Source organism: Pinus tabuliformis, chromosome 5_2 (genome assembly GCF_031772625.1).
Source record: "Pinus tabuliformis cultivar Carrire ecotype Pingquan chromosome 5_2, CPIR1, whole genome shotgun sequence".
NCBI classification, from domain to species: Eukaryota; Viridiplantae; Streptophyta; class Pinopsida; order Pinales; family Pinaceae; genus Pinus; species Pinus tabuliformis.
This window is the reverse complement of record NC_142306.1, coordinates 688,316,867-688,336,363: the sequence shown is the minus strand read 5'-3', so window position 1 is coordinate 688,336,363 and position 19,497 is coordinate 688,316,867.

Here is a 19,497-nt window from a genome sequence, read left to right as displayed (position 1 = left end):
CCTCCTATGTGGAATCTTCAACACGTAGGTTCTTCCACTTAATGAGATACTCTGAAATTGATTGATTTCGTATCTGTTTGGTTCTTGTTTCCATGACTACTTTAGGCTCCAATATGGTTTTTCCTTCCTCGTCAAGTTTCTATCAATATTGTTTGAACCGGAAGCTTGTCACTTATAACCTTGTTTAAGCATGAAACATGGAAAACTGGGTGTACTCGGGAAGTCTCAACAAGATCTAATTTGTATTGCATAGGACCAATATTTTTCAACACCTTGTAAGGACCATATTATTTGGGTGATAGTTTATTATCCTTCTTCGCTTTCTTGGGGGATGTTTGTTTGTATGGTTGTAGTCATAAAAATACCCAATCGCCTAGGCCACAAATTCTTCATATCGATCTTTGGAATATGGTTGATATTTAGTCTTGAGTTAGAATCTATAAAATAATTATTCACATTCTTTTGTTCTCATCATGAGTTTGATGGACTACCTTGTCACCACTAAGAAGCCTTCCTTGCAACAACTTTGTCGAACCTTCCTTCAACCCTTCCATCTTGACATTCATCATTGCTTCCACATCTAATTTTAAATTGATCATGTCACATTTTATTTATGCTTTTAAACTGTCCATGTCACCTTTCATTGATGCTTTTAAACCATCTAATTCATTTTTGGTTTCTCTTTGTGAGAGTGAAATTTCTTGCACTTGGTCCTATAATTTTGATATATCATGTTGCATTTCTTCCTATTCTTCATGCATCATAATAGATCTTTTTGTTGGCCTACTGGTGTATCCATTCTTTTATTTTGAGGCATTTTAGAACCAAATAATGATATATATGCTTCAATATTCCCTTTGAATCACTTCAAATTGATTTTTCAAACAAAATTTATGTAAATTTAAAAAAAATAAACCCTTTTCTTGTTTTTTGGAGCTTGACCTTTAAACTGTTGTATATTTATAATTTCGGCCTCCCACAATCTGAAATTTCGTCTTGTGGTATCCATTTGTTTCTCCTTTTCAACACCACCAATTAGACCAAGATTGGATTCTTCAAGATAAAGTTAGGCCAAATCTCCCAAGATGACCTGCTTATGGACTGGTTCAATAGAGTGAACTTGTAAGGAATTCCACATGTCATTGTTTCAACCTTCAGCCATGAAATGGTACCCAAGAAAATATAGTATCTGCAATTTCAGTAAATTTTTACGAAATTCAAATTGGATGCCCGAAATGAAATCTATGACGATTTTCCCTAAGGCACATGTTTGAGATAGAATTATGGAGCATACAAAAACCCTAACTTCCTTGAATCATATCTCCGAGAATATAACAAACCAAGCTATAATTTTTTACATGATGTTCACCAAGATTTTGGCTCCACATGGTAGAAATTTAAGCTTTTGAAGTCTCGCATAAAAAAATTATAACTACAATTCCAAGATGACCTATTTGAAGCAATGAAACCCTAGGATCCAAAGCTATGATACCAAATATTATGTAACCAAATCACAAAAACAAAATAAAGATAGATCAATGACTTGAAAATAAGCCTCTTTGAGTGGGAAACCTCCTTTTACATCACGTAAATGAACAATTCTTAGATGATTCAAATGACAATACCGCTTTGGTATATATAAGAGTCTAAAGGTTCACAATATAATTAGGGCCTACATAAAAATAATAACATAAGGGCACACCATAACAATAGTGAGCTTCTATGGGGCACAAAAATAGTAATATGGGGGCTACATGGGATGCAAAAATAACAATATGGGGGCTACATGTTGTTGATTTTTGTAGCATCGGATGTGTTCTAGCCATGAAACTTTGTGGAGAGTTAGAAAACATGTATTCTCCAAAACCCATAAATCGTTTCTAGAAGTTCCACCTAGAGACGACTTAATTAAAATAATTAATAAAAAAAATTATGGTACCTAAGTTTAAACTTAGGAAAAATGATTAATTAAAGGGTATTAATAAAGTCATGGTGAAAATATTCTAGAAGAAGACATGGATCGAGTTCTAGTTAATCTTAGCCATCGATTATGTTTTAATCTTGTCCGTTGAAGCCTCAACGAGAGATTATAAGAAGAAATTAGATGGGGGTTGGAGAACACAATTGAGACACTGAGGAATTTGATTTTGTTGGGAAATTGATCTTCAGAGTAGAAGTTGTGTGTTTCCAGAGGTGATTTAGTAAGATCAAAGTAGTGAGAGAGGGGCAGGGATAGTAACGTCGAGAGGAAGTTCTTCCAATCCGGTGAGTGCATAGAAAAGAGATAGTAAGTGCCACAGAGAGGCAATGCAGAGCTTCAGAGGGAGATCCGTATTTTGTTGAGGAGAAGTCAACATTCAGTGATAGAAGCCTGAGTGGGAGCCCAAAGGCCAAGAGGATAGATTTTCCAGATAATATTTGATTAGTTAGTGAGAGAGACACTGGTCTGAGTTGTGGGATGAAAATCTGCATAGGCTGACATAGAGGCAGCAAGGGGCATCTCATCTTGAGCCAAGGTCAGTGTCGGATCATCGGTGGGAATGAGATTTTTCTCAAGAGATCTCCTGTCAGTTATTTATTTGAATGGAAAGCTAGATTTGAGCTTCCATATATTTATACTTAGATTCACTACTGCATAATAAATAAAACCCTCAACTGATGCACCGATTTTCCCAATTTGGGGTTTTTCGGGGGCATTGGTCCAAAAATAACAGTGTTTTTTATGTATGTGTGATTATATTCTTCCAACGTTATTTTCCTTCCACAATATTGTATTTGTGAAGGCTTCAGTGTATTATTTTTTATATTTACCGTAGGAAGCAGTAAATAATTTGTTCAAGTTATTTAACAAATAGAAGAAACGTAATTAGTTGTTGCAATAGGATTCCGGGTTTCCGAATTTCACATGGTGTCAGAGCATAAATAGTAAGCCAGAGAGTTCAATGGCAGAAGGGAGGAGGAATTTAGAAACTCTGCAGAGGTAGCAACTCGAAACCCTCGAGGGAGTGCAGTCCCTTGGGCCAGGAGGGTCAGCTTCTAAGGAAAATTTATTTGTCTGGGAGAGTCGACAGAGAATATATTTTCCAGATTAGAGGTTATTAGAGGTAGAGGGAGACACAATAATTTTCCTTGCAAAGTAGATCTTCATTTAGGATGCAGTTATTTTGCGGCAGTTTGCTAGTGCAAAATAACATCAAGAGGAAGGAAGAGCACACATTGAGGGAATTCTTTTCTCAGGGACATCTAGCCCAGAAGTTCGATTTTTCCTAGCAAAGCAACAATTGTTGTGACAATATTTTCCCTCGAGAAGGGAGTGCATAGAGCCAGTCAGCAGTTGTGTAGAGGAGAAGAGAAGGAATTCAACTTTTTTTGCAGAGATGGATACAGATCGGAAGGATCCATGGAAGAGTAGAAGATTAGATCCAGTTGCTGCAAATTTCTCACATGGATCAATGTCCTTGCTACGGGAGCCCAACAAAATTAGTAGCAAGAGGATCATAGTGTCAGCAGAAGTAGTTAGTCATTCAAATGACAATTTCATAGCTAGATGTAGTGAATTCCTGGAACTCGGTTGCATAACTAGTTGTAGTGATACAAGAAGTGTGAATTTCCCAGTTGCAATATCTAGGTGCAGTTTTAGCCAAGAGATTCCCAGTGCAGAGCTTCATAGCCTAGTTTCTAGTGTAGGAGGACTTTGTGAGTTGTTAGGAGGGAGTGGAGATATTTCCCATAGGGAGATCGAGACTCGGAGGGAGTCTGGTTGCAAAGGGATCATCCCTATGGAAGCTAATACTTCAAGATTGGGGAGATTAGACTCATTATTGCAGTTGTTGTAGCATCGTTGCAGAAGAATCAACAAAGCAGTAACAACAGTAGTATGAGTAGATCATATTTCACAATGATGACAACCATACCTCCAAGAGTGAGGTGGGGTGATTTGATTTTGTAGCCCCAGAGAGCTATAGGATGGGCAAGAATGCTGAGGAGGTCCACCCCATCAAGCAATACCTTACTACGGGATCCCATAGCATGCAGAAATAGTATGTATCAGTGGCAGTTGGTGCAGTGAAGTGCCAAAGTGATAGATGCAGTAACTAGTAGTGATCAGATATTAGGCAACACAGTGAAGAGTTGGCAACAGTGTAGTTGGCACAGAGGAGAGTCAGCAACAGTGAAGAGGCTTCAATGACAGCGTAGAGTCTAGTAGTAGTCAAGACTCGGGTGACAAATGCATCATACTAACCACAGTTGGTTCAGTATTTTGGATGCTTTTTTGTTGTAGTTGTAGTAGCAGTAGATGGAGACATAGTTGTAGTGCATATGCAGGGTTGGCAACAGTTCAGCAAGGCCAACATAAACACATATGCAACGTTTATCATAGTTGGGTAGTAGTTGGTGGGAAACAATAGCTAGACATCAGCAATGTAACAAGAGGTGGTGTAGAGACAGGGTGTTGCTTCAGTGGGTTGCAATGCTACAAGACATTCCTCGCTAAGAGGGAGTTTTGGTTTTTGTAGCATTGGATGTGTTCTAGCCACAAAGCTTTGTGGAGAGGCTAGAATACATGTATTCTCCAAAACCCAGAAATCGTTCATGGAAATTCCACCTAGAGACAAATTAATTAAAATAATTAATCTTTTTTATGGTACGTAAGTCTAAACTTAGGAAAATTGATTAATTAAAGGGTATTAATTAAGTCATGGTGAAAATTTTCTAGAATAAGACATGGATCGAGTTCTAGTTAATCTTAGCCATCGATTATGTTTTAATCTTAGTTGTTGAAGCCTCAACTATAGATTATAAGAAGAAATTCGATGGGGTTTGGAGAACACACTTGAGACACCAAGGAATTTGATTTTGCTGGGAATCGATCTTCAGAGTAGCAGTTGTGTGTTTCCATAGGTGATTCAGTAAGATCGAAGCAATGAGAGAGGGGCAGGGATTGTAAGGTCGAGAGGAAGTTTTTCAAGTCCGGTGAGTGCATAGCAAAGAGATAGTGAGTGCCATAGAGAGGAAACGTAGAGCTTCAGAGGGAGATCCATATTTTGCTGAGGAGAAATCAAAATTCAGTGCCAGAAGCCGAAGTGGGAGCCCAAAGGCTAGGAGGATAGATTTTCTAGTTAGTAGTTGACCAGTTAGTGAGAGAGATGCTAGTCCGAGTTGTGGGACATAGATCTTCATAAACTGATGCAAAGGTAGCGCAAAGGTAGCAAGGGGCGGCTCATCTTGAGACAAGGTCAGTGTTAGATCACTAGCGGGAATGATATTTTTCTCACTAGATCTCCTATAAGTTATTTCTCTATATGGAAATCTAGATTTGAGCTTCCATAGATTTGTACTCATATTTACTACTACACAATTAATAAAACCCTCAGCTACTCCGCCAATTTTCCCAAGTTGGGTTTTCCGGGGATATTGGTCCAAAAATAATAGTGTTATTTATGTGTGTGTGATTCTATTCTTCCAACATTATTTTTCTTCCGCGTCATTGTGTTTGTGAAGGCTGTAGTGTATTAGTTTCGATATTTATCATAGGAAGCAATAAATAATTTGTTCAAGCTATTTAACAAATAGAAGAAATGTAATGAGTTGTTGTAGTAGGATTCAGGGTTTTCGAATATTCACACATGGGGCACCAAAAAAAAATATGGTGGCTACACTAGTATTATAGGGACCTAACAAAAATCTTATAAATTTCTTTGAATATCAAGTTACAGTCTTGCATTCCCACTATTAGGTCTCTTGGATATATTATGTGAATGCGCAGAGGATATTTCATCATTAAGTGTCTCAGAAGCTCTTTTGGGCCTCAACAAACATTTATTTCAAATGTTATTGAACATTGTAAGACTATTCTTTGTTGTTGTTTAGTGACATGTGATTGTTGTTCATGTGTTGAAGGTTAATGAACTATTATGTTAATTGAGAAATTCTATCTTCCTAGAAATTTTTTGTTGATTTATATATGCTTTCACGCTGGTTATTAGTTGCAAACTATTTTACAATTGATAGCTAGTATATTTCTATATTAATGCATCACAATTAAATTTTTCTATCATTCTTTCTTCAAGGTTCAAGTCCATTTACAAATATACTATAATATTCTTTGTGTTTTTTACTAAAGGTATTTCAATAAAACTATTCCAACTTGTATCTTATCATCAAGGGTTTTATTTGGATTTCCCTTTCCTTGGTCACTTTGTCCAAAATATGATTTTCACCAAACACGATATGGTATCCGTGCCAACATTCTAAATGGGAATCTTATCCCAAATGGTGTGAAGTATAATTGGGACATCATACCAGAGAGATCCCCACAGAATGTAAGTGGTGCATTTTTCCCCATCGACAAGTTCATAGAATACTCTATTAGTTAATGGTAATAAATATCATAGAATGCACACATAAATGAAATTGTTGAGAAGTGCAGCAAGAAAGTCTCAATTTGACTTTGCCTTAGTCAAACTGGGAAAATTCTAATTTCCACATCAATACACAACTTGGAGGTGGTTAACTTGTGTGACATGGCTCTTGTCACTTAGTTAACTCTGTAAATTCAAGTTAGAGGGTCTGAACTTCAATTAAGCATGTGTGATTGCTAAATTTTAGTAATCTCATTCAGTTATATCCAGTTAAGTTTAGTGAAACTAGTTCTAGCAGTTGGAGGAACTAGTGGAAGGTCAGTTGCATAGTGTGACAACAATCTAACTCAATGATCATCCATTTAACTGATCAATCAACCTAAAATAACTAGTGCAGGTAGAGAATTTGAGTTCCCTACTGTCGTGGAGATTCCAAGGCAGTGTAACAAGCAGTTGTAAACTAGTTTGAGTGTACATGTGTTGCTTGCAGTCATATGATCAAACTTTGGGAATTGCAAAATCAATTGGAGGAAAATTCCTAAAAAATGGGGGATGATTCTTTGGGATTTGCGTAAGGAAAGAGGGGCTCAAGAAAATGCAAAAGCTGACTAATTCTGGGTCAAAGCTTCTCATTGAGGAGAGAGATAGGTTATTCACTTGCAGATGAGCTCAGGCTGAGCTAGCAATTGTAATACATCTCTATTCATCTGATTAATGCGAAGAGGTTTGAAGAGTTTTTCCCTGTTGTGTTCCCCTAGAAAAAATATTGTGCATATGTTTTATTTCTTGTTACATGTCTAAGATCGTGGTTCTAAATTGTGAATTGAATTCTGCAGATCAATAGAGTAGAATCATGTCTCTTAATTTAGATTTGTAACAACCCTGCATTAAAAATCCATGTAATAAATTTAATAAAGGAAAAAATAAGACCAAGGTCATGGGACACATATATGAATGTTGGGAAAAACATCGTAGTGTGTGTTAAATTGGTTTATTATGGATAAGGTAAATTGGAAAAGGCAAAGGCAAAGGATTTGAAAAGGAAAGAGGTATTAAGTGGTATTTTATTTATGAAAATAATGGAAATTAGGAGAAAAGGAAGGTGAAAGATCACAGGTTGCATGTGAGGAGGAAAATGAAGGGAAAATAATGGAAATTGAAGAAAATAGAGGCCTCATTGATAAAAAAATTTATGAGGATAGTTCATGGCTTTAGTTAATGTTAGCTTTTTGTCAGTATTAGCTTGGATCTCTCTCTCTATTCTCTCTCTCATGCTCTTGCACACTTACAGTATTCTTGGAACACTTTGGCATACATTGGATTTGGAGAAATAAGGCAAAGGAAAGAAAGAAAGTGCAAGGGGACAATACGATCAACAACTACAACTAGATTTCTTTGAAGATGTTGAGTTGCACGAATGGTTTCCTTGCTAGTTTTGGCATGCATGTGGTTTTTGGTTATGATCTATCATTGGCATGGAGGATTTCCTGGATTGACAATGGTTTAGCCTAGCCCTGCCATTTCCTGGATAGCCATGGTGTTGTGGGTTTTACCTTTTCTTTTTGGTTGGTGTTGATGCTCCTTATGGCTTTCTGTTGAGTTGTTAGTTCCTGGAGCCTTGGTTGGACTAGTCCTAGAAGCCTAGGTTGGAAAAGTTCTTGGGAACCCTTGGTGGGTTGAGTTACTAGCCTTGGAAGCATTGGTTGGAAAAATGATTTGGAGCCTGGAGGTAGTTGTGGGTTGAGTTACTAGTCCTGGAGGTTAGGTTGAAACAAACAATCTAGAGCCCTAGAGAAATTGGATAGAGACTAATCTGGTGATGGTTAGTGATGTCCGACCGTGAGGTGGAATCACTAGGTGAGGGTTAATGTGGTTTTTCCTCTAGCAACCCTAGTTTATTTTTGGTTGGTTTATTCCATGAGATCCCACATTCATGCTTGGAATATGGCATAGGTGTGATTGGCTTAAAGAGATATTTGGTTAAGCCCAATATATGGTCGAGTGGTATGTGGAAGTCCTTGACTTCGTTGGATTTCAATATGCTAATAGAATCTCTTTTCCTCTTATGTTCTATGTGTAAATGTACTTGTTACTATGTGGCTATGATGGTTATTCTATTATTACTGTTTATCTGGTTAGATGTTAGTTACAAGCATGCTTTTATGACAGTATTGCATTATGGATCTCATCATTGTTTGGTTAGTAGGTGAAATGTTAATGAATACATGACCTAATAAATGAAAATGCAACTATTATGAGAGGGCATCGAACCTTCGTGACAACTCTAAGATAAGTATGAGCTCCCTATGTTCAGATGTGTATTTATGACTTGTACATTATATGTTCAGGATGTGTTTGATGAAATGTTCGTCATGGATAGGCATGGTTAGGTCAATTTGTTGTCTAATTTTGTGTGAAAGGATTTTCTTGGTGTCATTCATTATCCTTGTAAGTTTCATGAAGTTCTGGGTAGTGGTATGGGGACTAGCCTAAAAAAGTGGCTTAAATCTTGTAGTCGCTAGCATAAAACTAGGTGAAAAAGTTTGCAGTCACATGTAGGCCTTGTTGTGGGAGCAACTTGAGGGTTAAAATCACATGGAGGGATTTTCATGGGAGCGACTAGGGTTTTAGTTCAGTTAAAAAGAAATTTAACTTAGGGGTTGGGCACCTGGAGTGATTGGTTAGTCCATGGGGGTCCTGCAATTCCTGAGGAAGGTCAATTTGGTTTTGGTTTGTCGATACCGCTTCCTTAACTATACTTGGGAATTTGAGTCATATCATAGTAACTCTTCATCACATATTTACCCTCATGGACCAGTTCGCTTGGGTAACTATGGGAGGAGGGTGTTACAGGGTGGTATCAGAGCATGGTTCAACACTTGGACTGGGTGGGGTGGAATGTGTTAGTCATGCATGCATGTTAGTAGTCTATGTGATTGTTATTTATGCATTATGATAGTCATTTTTACAATTTGTGCCATCATGATGTTAATGTGTTGGCTGAGATAAAGCAGGAGAAGTAGATCATCAAGGCAAAGTTGTAGCACTCAGTGTAAGAGCATATCACCATACAATTTTGTAGGTTTGTTACATGTATGTTGGTTAATAGTTGTTATAAGAATTATGGTTATGTACATGCATGTTATTATATGGTTGTTGTGGTTACATATATGATAGATGCTAGTTAATCAGTGTGGTCATATATACATGTGTCAGATAGTCATGAATGGTAACAACTTATTGTTATATGCATGGCAGTCATATGCATGATGAGTATGTTCATTGCATTTGATATTTTGATGTTATATAAATCGTGTTAATCTAGATCGGTCTATGTAGATGTTTGTGTTCATGATATTTAGGTATGAGTCTATATACTTTTGATATTGTGTCAAACTAATCTAGACTGATCGTGTAGATGCGATAACCTCCCCTGAGATACCTTGAGGTATGAGTTTGTTTATGTCATCTATTTGGTTAATCTAGCATGATATGTTTATATATTATCTAAATGTTTGATTAATTTCATGATGTGAGTATGTGTATCTATAAGATTGCATGGAGGAATGATCTTGTTTTAAGATGGTTATACTAACACATTATGTGTTAAGATCGCTGATATGCACTTGAGCGCAAGTGGGTGTTAGTTGAAGTGTTATGATTAATGACTATGATTTGATTGTGATATGTCTATTAGTCTTGGTAAAAGTTGATTTCAAATTCATAGACATGCTTTTTTTAATCTTTGGGGCATGTGGTTGACATGTGTGAACAGTTGTAGGGAAACATATTTGGCATTAGTGTGAAAAGTTAATAGTTGAATTGTTTACATAACTAAGAACTGAGTGATGCGACAATACATAGTAAGACTCAATTACAGTAAGGTAAAAAGGTAAAATAAAGAAATTGGGTGAAAATTCCTTTGGCTATGTTTAGAAACCTTAATTCCAAATGAATGGGTGTTTTGCATGAATAAAGAAAGTCTTCTTAACCTTGTTTTGGTTGACATTATGTATGTGCTATATTTATGAACATATATTTGACAGGTATAACAATTGGTTTCTAGTTATAGCTGGAATCGTCATGGGAAATGGAGTCCCTTGACATATGGTGTGGATGTGTTCAGTTCCAAGGTCGTGTGCTTGGCACAACAAGGTAATGTAATTGGTATATTTCTATGTTTATTTATGCACTAAAAGTTATGTGTTTATGGCAGTATGATGCAGGGAACTGCATGGCAAAAGAGACTGCCATGAAATTTTTGATTCCTCGAAAATCGTTGCATCAACATCGGGGAAAACCACCCGGTCCGGACCTTAAAGGCAGCTCCTTTTCCGTTTGGTGTGGTGGCTCCGACTGGATATAATGGGACCAGTTTCCCAATGGTTTGTAAATAGGATGGATAAGTGATTGATCTTCTATTATCTAATGATAATGATGGATGATTTATTCTATAATGCAAAATTATAAACAACTAATCTATCCCGGGAAATTTCCACTTTAGTGCAACTTTTGATGATCTTTATCCACAAATAGGCATATAGATGACTCTACTTATAAATAAAGACATTCATTCATATGGTAATACTTTTTTCAAGTAGTTGAACAAAGTAATAATTAAAACATTATTACACTTTTCTTCATATATCATTGACATAAATATGATTGAAAGAATAACATTCCTTAAACATTCAATAGTGATAAGTAAAAGGACTGCTGTTAAAACACATACATATATCTAATGATAGCAATAATTGAATAAACGTTGATTCATATAAAAGAATGGAACAAAGACATAGATAATAGTACCATATGTAATTTGAATCCCCTCCGATATCAATCGCATTCAGATCCCGTCTTTCAATTTAGAAATACTCTCACAAAAAGCAATAGTGCATATCTTATCAAAGCATTCTTCATTAAAATTCAGAATATAGGCCCAGTCTTCATAATATATATATATATATATATATATATATATATATATATATATATATATATATATATATCTATATCTATATCTATATCTATATCTATATCTATATCTATATCTATATCTATATCTATATCTATATCTATATCTATATCTATATATATATATATATATATATATATATATATATATATATATATAATATATATATATATATATATATATATATATATATATATATATATATCGGAAGCACAATAGTGCAACTCCCGATCCAAGTTTTGATACAAAAATTGAGGACCCTTTCTAAATGCATGAAAGGGTCTATAAATACTTACTAACTAACTATGAAATATATAGTCGATAGAACGATTCACTATTTTGGCTGATTATCCTTTGGCTTGAGCTGGCATATAGCGAGCATTGGTTTTAATTCTGGAGGGTGACTCATGTGCGAATGCAGTTGGGCTGAATACGTAGCATCATTAATTTCAGGAATCATGTAACCGATTGCATCGGTTAAACATTTTGTTGCTTTTTTTTACTATGGGGTTTAACCAGGAAGAACGAAAAGGTGTCCCAAGTTAAAATTTGGATGCCTGCGATTAATCTCTCCTTCTTTGCTAATTCCTGTTTGCACTTCTGTTCCAATGCTTTAGCTGATGGTAGTTTACCTGGAGTACATTCTGAAATCAAATTAGATAGATAAAGTGTATCATTAATTAATTCAATCAAATTACTAGTTTTTGATCTACATCTTGAAGTTGCTCGCTCTGCTTTCATTAATTGAGACTACCATTCCAGGAAAAGAATTTCCTTGTGCGATTCCAGAATTTCAGGCAAATTTGCAACTTGTCCCTCCTTGGTTTCTAGTCAAGCAAGAAAATCTGTTAATGTTTCATCGGCCTGCTCCAAATTCTCTCTTGCTTTAACTGATTTATCAACCATTGATGAAGAAATTTCACAGAGGGGCTCAACAAGAGAAATATTATGACATAGTAAATTTAATTGATTAATCAATGCTTTATTGATCTGGAGCGCTTCGGATTTGAACTCTGTTGTTTGAGGAAAGCCCTTGAACTTTTCTATTTGTTGTGAGAGTTGAGCGATTTTCTCATCTTTCGTTTTGCTCAATTGTTCGTTCATTGTCTTCAGCTTGGCCAATGCTAAAGATAATTCTTTTTGCTTGTGAACTGCACTTTGGTCTATCCTCTACTTCTCCTTGAGCAATTTCTCATTTAGCTGGTTGTTTAACTGTTGTTGTGCTGCTAATTGCTACTCTAACTGCTCTATCCTTTGCTGCCTTTCGGATACCTGTGCCTCAAGTGAAACAATTGTTTGATCTTTTTCTTTGAGTAGATTACTGACTTCCGATGCTTTATCCATAGTAGCTGCCAAGTATGCCTCGGCATATTGAGAGAGTTTTGTGAGGTCTTCGGAAGGGTTAACTTCCTCTCTCCATACCACATTAGCCATTTCCATTTGCGCAGGTAAAAGAGAAGGTTGATCAAGCTTTCTCTTTTTCCTTTGTCTTTTTACTACAGCCCTATGCTTAGGGTTGTAGAAGACATCTAAAGGTGGTATTTATTCTACATGTAGGATGATTTCATCGGATGGATTCTCTGGAATTATCTCCATATCCTTTTGAGTGATTGGTGGGCCACTGGTTCCTTCAGTTGGAACCGTTTTAGTTGTTGTCTTGTGACCAGTTGTCACTTCGGGTGTACTAAACTCCTGTAAATTCTCAGTATTTCTTATAATGGAATCGAATTGCTGCCATTCTTTAACAAGCTTGGGATCAATATGAGTATCTAGATCTATGAATTGACTATCTTTTCCCTGTCCCTATTCCTGTTAATGTTCTTGTTCCTTTTCCTTTTCGGAGACCTTTTCGATATCAGAAGTCTTACCAATAACTATTTGTTCAGTCTGAGCAGATGACTGGACTGTAGGAGCTGTGACTAAGAGGTCTAGAGGTAGAGTTTGCAACCTCTGTTCTCTAAGCCTATTAAACACTTCCAGTCTTTCATCTTGATATTTGATTTTAGCCAATGCTTTAACTTGGAATAGTGATTCAGATGAGGCAAATAGATCATCGAAGACATCATCTTCATGATCGAATTTGGCAAGCTTGGCTTGGTCAAGAACATTATAGGCCACCTTCCTGGGATCATACTGTCTATTAGGAATTGTGGCAAGCTTTAGTGTTTGCAATTTCTCTGTCTCCTTCTCTGCGTGCTTGTAATCATGAAGAGTGAAAATGCCGCACCGTAATGGAAATGTAGGCCATACCTATTTCTTGGAATTTTTAAGGGTTTTGGATGTCCCATCTACTGTTATCTGATAAGCCAATTCCCGAGCTAACATTTTATCGGGCACATATAGGGGAAGGACATGGGGTTTTATATTGCTACCAAAAAGCCTTATATAAGTGAATTTTTCCTCCCCAAACCAACTACCTACTGCTGTCAAATCTATTTCTGCTTCTGGAGATATCCGGGGAGCAGGCTTATCAAAAATAGAGTAATAAATAGGTAAAATAAAACCATTGCAGATTTTATACAGGTGATTTTTGTAATTGGCCTTCCATAACTGCTCATGATAGATATGTATTGGTTTGGGGTCTGCGGGGGTCCATCTCCACCCGAGCAATGGAAATTCAGAATTAAAACAAATAGTGTCCATAATGAATGCGCTATAATAGAATGGGGGAATGGTCCTAGTAGTATGATATACATTTGCCCTGTACTCTAGAATTGTTGTGGCTAGTTTATCAGATAAAATATTGGCCCAATCCATCACATAGCCATTGATCGCAGCCTCCATTAGAGGGACCATTTCTATAGTAAATTTAGCGGAGTCATGTATTCCCCACATTCTACACATCATAGCTCCGACATAACAGTAAGGAGAAGCCAATGAGTCTATGGAGTACTTACCCGATGATTCATGCTTGTGCTTCTCAAGGAAGTGTCTCCACTGCTTAATCGGGGCTGATTCTGACTCGTTTTCCTTCACAAAAGCTTCTAAGAATGCTTTTTTGTACCACTTCTCAGGCTCAGGTAAGTGATACATTTTCCTTAGATCATCGGGCTGAAACGAGCCAAATATCCTCCCATCAGTTGTGCAAAAGGTTCTGTTTGTAACTGGAATTTTCTCCACCACCCATCTCACGACATCAGTATATGGGAGGACTTTAGCTCGTGCTACTATTCTGTGAAGAAAGGAGCATGCCAACTCTTTGAGAGTTCCTTCAGACTTATTAGTTGAATCAGCCATGGCTTCTTCGGATAACTCCTCAGGCTCTTCTACTTCAATCAAATTATAGATACTCTCCCAGCTTGTGTTTCCCAGTCCGAGACACGTTGTGTCTGATATAAATCCCTTTTTACTTGGTCCTGGATCTTTTGCTGGAGGAGCTGCTGTTGCAGACTTCTTGGATTTCTTTCCCATTTTCTTGAGATTTCTGGTTTCAGCGGAATTTTGCACAAGCAATTGAAAAACTGTGATACAGAGAAATGCTGCTATAGACCAATATGATAATGAAAAAGAGCTACGTCGATTGGCAGGTGATAATGGAATATAGTTAAAGTTTGTCGCGGATGAAATCTAACGAAAAGATCTATCCTTAACTGCTTCATTGAATAGTTGTTTAACCTGTCAATCGTGGTAAATACTGTTTTAAATGCCCATCATGTCGTTTATATGCTGAATGATTAATTCAAGCGTGCCTTAGATTTCTTTGATGGATGATCAATGATAAATCACTAATCAGTGATTGGGAATGTCAAGGTGCAGGCTTTAATACTTGCTTTAAATATCTCCGATTGCCGAAAGGTGATATAATGCATGCAAACCATTTTAAATACATTTTCGAGATGTGCGCCTAATTAATACATCGCAATCGGGAATGGGCTCGGGCTTTCTTGTTTAGTCACTGTGATTTCGCCGATTGCCGATTGCGATATGCTTTATTGCATCGGAGGTTTCAAACATTCCTTGTTTATGTGTTGGCTTGTTGTCATTACCAATTTGCCGATTGCAATATGCTTTATCGCATCGGAGGAATTAAGGGGCTTGATTATATTGCGCTTGGCTTTTGGCTTCTCTGATTCCCGATTGCGATTGCCTTTTCAGATCGGAGAGAATGGATAAGGGTCTTTGTGGCTTTTGCGTATGTTTCCTTTGTCTTTGCGATATGCAATCTTCCAATCGCTTTATCGCAATAACAAAGAGTTTTATAATATTTTTAAAAGTCATGCTTTATTTTCATTCAAAAGGCTTTTATAATAATTCATTTACCTTAAGACTTTTCCTAAGGGTTTTCCCTTATGATGTGTTAATACCGATTTTATTTATTAACACTCAAATCTTACCTAAGTTGATTTAAAGGGACCCATTTCTTATTTAAAATTTTATATAAAGATTTTATAGGAAATGGGGGGTTTTTGTTTAGCACAACAATTGGCGATTTACTGGGAGAAACAGTTATCTCTGAGAAAGTAACATAATACTTTAACTTTCTTGATCTGAAAACCTTAATTGATAGAGAAAATCTAATATAATTAGATAATCATAAATCTTGAACATAATGATAACTATTTTTGCTATCTCTTTCTCTACTTAAAACTAAATACATTCTAAGCTTTAGATTCATCTCGATTGGTTGATAATGATAAAACAAATGACTTTTCCAACTTAGCTTTTATAATGACTCCTTTGTCATAGGTAGAGCCTCTACTGCCAGCAAACGTCTATACTCTCAGCAGGGTTAGCTTTTAACCATTAGATCGTTCATTGTTCCATCCAGCTTAGAGTATAATTAAAAAGAATGAATTCAAAAGATATGTTTCCACATTTTTGTATTCATTTGTTTTTTTCCTTATTTTGTAAGATAAAAAGCCATTGTTCTAGTTTGGTGGCTAGCTTTTGATAATGCCATTCACTGGTTGTAATTTAACTGAACAAGCTGGCTCTTGATGAGACCCCTTGTCTTATAATAATAAGCCATTACCCTGTTTTAGTATGCAGTATTGGTAATGTCAGTTGAACTATTCCCCCATGATCATGGTAAGCAGGCTTGTAATAAGACCCCTTATCTTTTATATCAAATATATTTTAGAATTACACTCTGAGTAATTATAAACTTTGATGAATGGGATGAACAATTTTCTCCTTAAGAGAATATGGATGACAGGGTAAGAGTTGAATATGCTAAGATTGAATCAGTTTCTATTTTGTATTGATAACCATTCTTGGGCTTCTAAAACTTTAAAATGATTTACAGTATTTCTAAGCTTTTGAGAAGATTTCACAAAAATAAAATGGGGTTTTCAGAATCTAATTATACCTAATTTCCTAGAATCTTCCTTTTCCTTCATGGCTTCCATTTCTTAAAAGTAAATATTAAAACTAATTTCTTTTGAGTAACTTTTTCAATATAGCAAAGACCAATGGAAGGCTTTTACAACTTTATTTGCTAGGATTTTAAACAAACTAATTTATTCACACAAATCCTGCCGAAAATTGAATATTTACAAAGGGAGAAGGGATTACCTTCTCAATTGAAGAATTTTTTGAGAATAAGGCCGTTGACAGGAAGAGAATCTCTCTTTCCTGATAAATCTTGCAATATGAATGTAGAAGGGCCTATCTTCTCGCTGATTTGGAACGGTCCAAGCCACATTTTCTGAAATTTAGTGTGTTTCCTTTATCTTCATGGGCTCTGTCCCAATTCAAAACTAGATCACCAACTTGTAAATGTTTTGAGCTGGTTGAAGTTGCATCAAAAGATGACTTAATAATCTACTGATGTTTTGCATGTATAATTCAAGCTTTCTCCCTTTCTTCCTCTAGTTTCAGGATCTAATCATGTCTCACTTGGATAGAAGATGAGGGAGTCTCTTCAATAAATTGCACTAGGGCTAGTGATGGAAGTACTAGATTTGTTGACATGACAGCATCCTTTCCATACACTAGATTAAATGGAGAAGTGCCTATTGAGGCCTTCTGTGTTATTCGGTCAACCCATAGTGAAAATGTCAAAGACTTGTGCCAGTTTTTATGATTCTGCTCGATAGTTCTCTTAATGATTTTGATGAGATTTTTATTGGTAGATTCTGCTAAACCATTACCCTGAGGGTAGTAGTTTGCAGAATATTTCAACTTAAATCCCCTTTTGATAGCAAATTCAAATATAGAATTACCAAAGAAGTAAGATGCATTATCAAAAATAAGAGCATTTGGGACACCAAACCTGGTAATGATGAACTGATCTATGAATTCGATAATTGCCTCAGAGTTTGTTGTCTTCAAAGGAATTGCTTCAACCCACTTAGTAAAGTAATCAGTGGCTGTGAGGATATACCTATGTTGTTTGGATGAATGTGGCATGATTTCTCCAATGATATTCAATCCCTATTGTTCAAAAGGCTATTCAATGTTGACTGGTTGCAAAGGGAACGCTGGCTTCCTTTGTCTTCCACTATTAGTTTGACAACTTTGGCATTTCCTTACATATTCATGAGTATCTCTGAACAAGGTGGGCCAATAATACCCAGCACGAATGATTTTGTGGGTTGTTGTATCAGCTCCAAAATGTCCTCCTGCTGGTCCATCGTGTAGCTCCTGCAAAGCCTTTTGCGCTTCAGGCTTTTCTAAGCATCTTAACAGAATTGAATCGTAATTCCGTCTAAACAATACATCATCTACAATTATGAACTTTATTGCTTTCAGTCTTATAGCACGTTTGTTTTTATATGAAAGATTAAAAGGAGCATATCCATTTTTCAAATAGAAAATTAGATTTGCATATTGGGATTCAGGATTAGAGGTACTTATCTGATTGATTTCTTCAGTATCTTTTGTACCTTCAGGTTCCTGAATATTAGAAGCTCCTGCCAACAACCCATAAAAACCTTGGCCTTTGACAATATTTGCTCGTTTTATTTCCAAGTCATATTCTTGTAGTGCTATGACCAAATTTGCTCGTTTTTCTCCTAATTCCCTTTGAATTAATAATTGTCTTACTGCTGAAAAAGGGACTATAACTTTTGTGTGAGCTTTTAAGAGAAAGGGTCTGTAGTGTTTGATGGCTTTATATACAGCAAAGGCTTGTTTTTCAACTTCCGAGTAATTAAGTTCAGCTCCTTGAAGGTTTGAACTATAAAATGAGATTGGTGCTTCCAAGTTTTGATCGTTAATTTGTGTGAGTACTGTTGCATAAGACGAATCAGATGCAAGAGTATATAAGATGAAATGATTTGAAAAATTAGGAGTGCTTAAAGTAGGGGCATTTATGATTGATTGTTTGATGGAATCAAATGCCTCTTTTTCTACAGGCCCCCATTTAAACACTGAATTTTTCTTAATCATGGTTTGTAATGGTAAAACAATCTGTGAAAAATCTGGTACAAATCTTTTTACAAAGTTAATTTGACCTAAAAATGATTGCATGGATTTTTTATTATGAGGAAATGGAATATCAGAAATCTCTTTGATTCTATCTGGATCAATATAAATTCCATCTTTTGAAACAATGAAGCCCAAGAGTTTACCTTGGTCAAGAGTGAAAAAGGATTTCTTAGGATTGAGTGAAATACCATACCTTTTGCAACGTTCAAAGATTTGTTTTAGATCATGCAAATGACTTGATATTTTCTTAGAGAATACAGTAATATCATCTAAATAGACAACTACTGATTTATTGATCAGTCCTTTGAATGCTATGTCCATCGCTCTTTGGAACGTAGCTCCAGCATTGATTAACCCGAAAGGCATTTTTTGGTAGGCATAAGTTCCCCACTTAGTTCTGAAAGTAGTCTTAAGTCTGTCATCAGGGTGTACCAAAATTTGGTTATACCCTGAAAAACCATCTAAGAAGGACATTAGTTCAAAACCAGCTACTGAATGGAGAGTTTGCTCCATTGTTGGTAGAGGGAAGTTATCCTTTTGACTTGCTTTGTTAAGATTTCTAAAATCAATACAGATTCTGATGTCACCATTTTTCTTCCTAACTGGCACCATATTGGATACCCAATTTGAATGTCTAACAGGAAAGATTATCTTAGCCTTCAAGAGTTTATTTAATTCAACTTTTATTTGACTCTCTAAGTTAGGATGAATCTTCCTTAATTTCTGTTGTACTGGTTTTTGTTCAGAAAGCATTGGAATCGTATGTTGTATGATAGATGTATCATATGT